Below are 6,000 nucleotides of genomic sequence, written 5' to 3' on the forward strand. Positions count from 1 at the left end.
TGTGGTTAGTGCGTAAATCCTTGAGATCTTTAGGTGGGATTTCAGGGTCGTGCTTTAGTGGTCGGGACGTAATTTCATGGCCCCTGTTAGTGGGTGTCCATGGTGGTGCCCCATCTATATGGTCTGGTAAGGATTCAAGGTAAGGTTGCATCCTGACACTCTAAGGAGTTAGTTAGTCTCACTTAGAGGGGACTGACTCCTGTGGTAAGAGTAGTAGGAGGCCTGAAACTCATTAAGGGCTAACCTTGTGTGTGAGGAAATTGATTCATTATAACACTTGTAACACAGAGCTCGGGGGTGAGTAGAGGTATCCACCACAAGTGCAACCATCCGCTGAATCCGACCAGACTATATGTATCCGGATGAGTCATGTCAGAGTCTAGTGTATTGTTTGAGAAGTCAGAACATGTTTGGATGATATATAAAATGCTTGGATTATGTAATAGCATGTGACTACTTGATGAACTGTTTTACTCTAGCTTACCCTATTTGTTTGTCTGGTTGTCTTGTATGTGGCTCTTCTCTTTTGCGATGATCATCAATTTATTGATGGGAGCAGATGTGAGAGGTCCTCGCGGTCAACAGGGGAACGGTGACTCCGCTGCTTAGCCATCTGGGCTGGATTCTCTTCTCTAGGTTTTCTTTCAAGGCCACAACCCATGTATTGGCTGTTCTTAAAATTCCCAATCTTCTTACTGTTGAATATTTGTATCTAGTTCGTTTTAGCATAGTTGGGTGCCTTGGATTGTATGGAGTTGTATTTAAACTCCAAGACTGCATTTCTGTTTTATCATGTGTAACACTTCCTTTAATTATGTTTATTATTTAAATGGGGTGTTACATTGGATACGTCAAATATGTTATATTCTTTTAATAATAATATAAAAGTAAATAAAGTGAATGTAAAACAATTTAGAATCTTAAAAATTTAAGATTCTCACACAATAAAATATAATAGAGTACTAATATTGATCCATAAGAGATCCTATGAATATACCTTCTTCAATTTGTGTCTTCTCTAACTATCATTTTCCAATCTATCTCTTTGTGTTTTTTTTTACTCATTTCACACGTTCTTGATAACTTACTGTGAAAGAACCTTATGGTCAAAGAAAAAACCTTAATCCTTTTTTATAAGTCAACGTTTATAAAGTTGGGCTGAACTTTATTTTATTTTACTACAACTTTTCATAATAACCAATATGTCCTTATACATCAAAGAGCTCATAGTGTCACATAAACATTAATAACATTAGCATTCAACATTTAACATTCATAATAGAAATTATTTTAGTTACCAATTTAGAAAAGAATTATAATTTTTTTAAACTAGTTTAGTTACCAATAATTTTTAGTTTATAAATTAGTATCTAAATTGATCACTGTAGTGACTAATTATTTTTTTTTATAATTAAATATGGCCATTATTTAAGGTTTTCTTGTAGTGGATAAATATTTTAGTATAGTTAAATAGTTGGTTTATTATAACACTTGTTAACATATATAGTAGAATAAGAAAAAAAAACTTATAGTCTTAATACAAAAGTTTTAATTTAAGTGAAAACGTATTTGATCTTTTGTAATTGTCATTTGTATATATTAAAAAAGAAATAATCTTAATATTGAAGAACTTTTTACCCTTTGTTTTTGTTTTGTAAATTTTAAATTATTTGTTGTTCATTCAAGGCTAATTGGATATTTTCTTTCAATCAATACTTGTGCACTTACTAAGAACTAAACATGTACTCAATCATACTAACCTCCAACGGAGTTCAAATAAAATTAAAAAAATAATAATTATGTTATTAAGTTGTTGTTTTATTATTGTATTAAAAACTATATCAATACTTGTTAACTTGTTGTACTAAACCGACTATTTACCTTTTTGATATTTAGGTAAAAAGGTTTATAAGTAGAAAAATTGATTATTCAAATTTTATTTTAGGAAAACCATCATGTTCTTAAAACACTTTTTTATTCTCTCTTTCTAAACTTTTTACATATCAATTCATCCTTTTGTAGATTAGATCTCACCTTAGAGATTCTAATGGAGAATAGATTAAATTTTTCTGATAAAAAATTGTTTAACAATAAGTTTTCCTTTGCCATTTTCTTGAGTTGGTTTTGAAAAAAATTCATGTATAATGGTTAGTGTGCTCTTGCATGTAGCTCTTCTGGGACCAAGGTGAATATTTGTTGGGTATGTTTACATAATTTTTTTTTATTAGAATCTTTCATGTATAGATTTAGCTTTCATGTGTGATTTCAGCTTTAGAAGCTTAATTAAGTTCCAGTAGAAACAAGTCTTCACAGTTAATTGTTTTTAAAGTTATTATGGATTAGTTAGTTCGTCCAATGTGAATGCAAGTTATATTTAAGCAAATTATAATCATGTGACCATCTTGATTTGTCTCAAAGTTACAAATTTGCTATATTCATTTTGAATAAAGTTTTGGAAACAAGTTTGGTTTTGTTGCATGAAGCTGATTTTATAGTATTTTTTCTCAAGCAAATTATTCTTTGCTCAAACGAAAATAAACTTGTTATCAACCCAATTTACGTTCATCAATGATTAATGATTAATGAGTATATGCGACTATATCAAATTCAAAGAAATCCTTATTTCACATTTGCATTCCAACAATCCCAAAACTGATAAAGGCTTCTCGATCTAAATTTTCCTCTCTAGAAGAAGTGAGTAATTTTGATTCACTATAGAGAGGCCATGGTGGGAGATATTTAGCTTTAATTGTGTGCTCCTTAATAATAGTAGTGTTTCCTAATAAAAAATATATGTTTCTTATGTTATTCTTATTCTTTTGTGTCCCTAGTTCTTCCTCTCTCTTTCAATGCTTGGTCACTTCATTATTATTATCGTCTTGGAGTTTGACCTTAACTGATTTCACTTTTCTTTGCAACTTTCGGAAATTGTCTCAACATGTTGGAAGTCTCACATCGACTAGAGATAATGTCAAATTCACAATATATAAGTGGGTGCAATCCTCACCTTACAACCGGTTTTGTGGGGTTGAGTTATGCTTAAAAAATCTACTTCTAACATGATATCAGAACCAAGTTAGAACCTATAAAGACTCCTTATTGTCCAAACGCTAACACATCCTCACAACAAGCTAGATTTAATAGTCGAATATTTGAAGGAACATATTTTATGTCACAACTCAAACTTAAAATATGCATATGAGATTTAAACCACCTAATCTTGCATGATTGTGAGAATGATGAACCAAATTTTGTAATTAACACAAGTTGTACCGAAAAAGTGAAAAAGGGATGTGAGAGCAAATAGCGAGAGAGGTAGAGACTTTGAGGACCAACAACTTGAATTGGTGTGAGAGGGAATCGGGAATGAAGGAAAATTGCAAGGACAAAAGGGACACAATGAGAGAGAGCCCTTAATGATTACTCCAATTATGATTTCTTCTAATCTAAGCACAAAATTATTTTTAAATTTAATAGTTTTGGAAAATTCACTCAAATTTTAAATTTATCTTTTTGAAATATTGTTTTCTTCAATAGTAAAATGCCATATATGTTATTCTTAATTTTTTGAAATATTTTTTCTTGTATTTTATAATGTATGAAAAGAAACCTTTTCTAACAGATACTGCAAACAAAAATAATTTTCTCTCTACAAAAGTTAAGTTAGAAAAACACTTTTAAATACTTTCCCTAACTTTTCCTTATGTTTTGAATAATAGCAATGACTTAAACAGATAAAGATTGATATGAAGACTTCAAAAGTCTCTAATTAAAAATAAATAAAGAAAACGACTTCGATTTAGCACATATATATTAGAAAATTATTGCAGTGAACAAAATTCTAATTGATAAAGAAAATAACTTTGATTTGATAATATATTTAAGATATTTTGAAAGGTATTGCAATTGTAGTAAACCAAATTCAAAACTTTAAATGACTTACATCTCACGTTCTATAGCGTGTAAAACATTTATTTTGAATCGGTCTATTTTCAATAAATTTTTTTCTACACATTTCTAAAATACGAAAATGAGTTAAAAAAGGTAAAATAATTTTATAAGCTAAAAACAACTTGTGTATAAATTTAAAAACATATCATTTTGAACAAACTAATATAATAAAAACTTATAAATCACAACCTACTTTTAAATTTTAAATTTTTTTGTTATTTTCTATTTTTTTATTTTGAAAATATTTATAAAAAATTAATATACGTTTGTGTACCCCCTGTTTTCAAAACTCGGAGTGGGAGGTAAATTGACCTTGAGACTGAAGATAAACTTACGGGAAACATCAGATATAGGAAGAAGTCATGATGGTGGAAAGATCTTTAAATTTGTTAAGTACGTGGGAATTTTTAGCAAGGAGCATGGCTCGAAACTACTTCGAGCGGAGTGTAGGAGAAGGGAATGAAGTTAAGTTTTGGGTAGACAAATGGAACCACTCTCGGATAGGTTCTTAGGCTATACATGATCTCTAATTGTAAAGTAAGGCTAAAGGGGAGGTAGGGAGTTGGGAAGAGAACATATGGGAATGGCATCTAGCTTTGAGAAAAACTAGATTTAAACGGGAAAGGTAGCAGGGAAGAAGATGTTGTTTTTGAAATGTTATGGAACACTCAATTTTGCAGGCTCAATCAAGGTAAGTTGATCTCATAGGCTTGTTATGACAGAATAAGAGTTATGAATGCTTATGTCATTTTACTTCAGTGCACGAATATTTGTCTCAAGTTGATATTGTTTGGTAAAATTAGACTCTGTACAATCGAAATAAGTATCCCATACCTCTTTTATAGTATCAAATTTTGTCAATTGAGTGTCAATCGAGTGTGTGACAGAATTATTGACCCAAGTGATAATTTTATAGTTATCAACTTCTCATACCTCTAAAGTAATAGCATAATCATCAGCTTTGGTATCAATCAATTTCTCCTTAACATTTGAAATATAACCTTACATGGACCTTCCATGAAGAAGTTTTCCATAACATAACTCTATAGTAGGAATAATTTTTACCATCTAATTGCACACTAATAGACTAAAGAGAATCGTCATTACAAGTCGCCATAACAAATAAAATACAAAAACAGAGATGTGAACCACACAACAGAAGCAACAAACAAAACAGAATACAAACTCAAGATTAGAGAATTGCAAATACCTTAAAATGACATAAAGAACATGATGCAAAACCTCCAAAAAGTCTCAAAGTAGAAAACAAAATTTGTGATCGGGTGAAACCTGAAAAATTACGAAAGAGACTTAGGGCTAAGGGTTTAGAAAAGAATACTACTACAAGAATTTATTCTCAATCATAAAATTTGTGAAAGAGACTTAAGGCTTAAGAAATAGGAACTATTGCGAGAATCCCTTATCAATCATAGATCGTTTGGGACTCTGATACCATGTAGAAAACAAAGAAATATATGAAGAAAGGGATTATGTAATATTGATTGTGTATAAAATGTTACACGAGATGTGTTATATATACACACAAAGATAACCTTATAAGCCACAAATAAATAGACCTAAAATATGGACATATGTTAGGAGTCTCATCTACCATGTTGGATACTCATTCTATTATGTAGTCCTTCTATAAACTCCATTAGTGTGATCTTAATGGAAGACATAACATTGGCTCATTTTAATTAAAATTGGGATCAAATTGAGAACTTCAAAACTGTAGGACTATCCTAAAAAATTATCCAAATATTGTAACCAAAAAATTTATTTAGCCTTTAAATCTAATTTAAAGAAAGTATTATAAACTTTATCTAATTGGATAATTTAATTTAATATAAATATAAATTGAAATTAGATTAAAAAACTAAATTTAATTTTTTTTAGTCAAAATTAATCTAAATTTTAAATCTAATATATTGTATTAGATTTGGATTGAATTTATTTTCGGCTTTGAAAAATTAAATCTATCACTTCAATCGTTAGAGACTCCTTAGTGACCTATTGTTAACACATTGATGCAACGAGCTAAGTGTA

The sequence above is a fragment of the Vigna unguiculata genome, chromosome 4 (genome assembly GCF_004118075.2).
Source record: "Vigna unguiculata cultivar IT97K-499-35 chromosome 4, ASM411807v1, whole genome shotgun sequence".
NCBI lineage: Eukaryota > Viridiplantae > Streptophyta > Magnoliopsida > Fabales > Fabaceae > Vigna > Vigna unguiculata.